Here is a 652-nt window from a genome sequence, read left to right as displayed (position 1 = left end):
GTAAATCCGAGGTCATAGCTCTCTGTGCTCATTAAAAGTGACCACCAAAACCTTTGACAAAAGCTCTTGGTAATTGATGGTCTTCAATAATGCTTCTCCTTTAGGTACATTTGAAATCAGCTGAAAAATGCTATGAAATGGGGGGGCACTTCAGGCCAGTGTAGGATTTGGGTTACAAGAACCATTAAACAGCACGAGAAAGCCCGTACACTGAATCGCAGGGCTTTCTATTCAAAGAAGGACAAAAGAAACTTCCCTGAATTCCATTTTTTGCAGCACAGAGAAGACAGCAGGCACGAGGCTTGTTAGCTCAGTTGGTTAGAGCGTGGTGCTAATAACGCCAAGGTCGCGGGTTCGATCCCCGTTCGGGCCAGGCAGTCTCCTCCTCTCTTGCCAAAACCCGTTGCTTTCTTGCTGTGGTGAGATTGGTGGTAATGCAAAGACGCCACATACTGCCGACAGACGAGAGTGTTGCGGGAGAAGAGAGAAGTGATGGAAGATTGAAGAGTGTCCTAGGTGGAGCCAAGATGAAGTGTCACAATTGCCTAGGGGAGGATTTCAAATGTTTAAGATGGTAAAAATAACCGGAAATGATCCCCCAGTCCGGCGCAGTCTGACGTACTTCTGTCATATAAAGTAAAACTAGATGTCG

The 652-nt window shown here is 46.3% G+C and overlaps 1 non-coding gene across 1 annotated transcript; it reads left to right on the top strand.

The window, feature by feature from the left end:
- Positions 1 to 299: 299 nt before the first annotated feature.
- trnai-aau (transfer RNA isoleucine (anticodon AAU)) lies at positions 300 to 373 on the top strand. The gene has a single exon. It is a non-coding gene; the product is annotated as a tRNA-Ile (tRNA).
- Positions 374 to 652: the final 279 nt, after the last annotated feature.

Source organism: Atractosteus spatula (genome assembly GCF_055471065.1).
Source record: "Atractosteus spatula isolate fAtrSpa1 chromosome 16 unlocalized genomic scaffold, fAtrSpa1.hap1 SUPER_16_unloc_1, whole genome shotgun sequence".
Taxonomy (NCBI): Eukaryota; Metazoa; Chordata; class Actinopteri; order Semionotiformes; family Lepisosteidae; genus Atractosteus; species Atractosteus spatula.
Note: the sequence above shows the minus strand (reverse complement) of the source record. Positions and strands in the feature narration are given on the sequence as shown.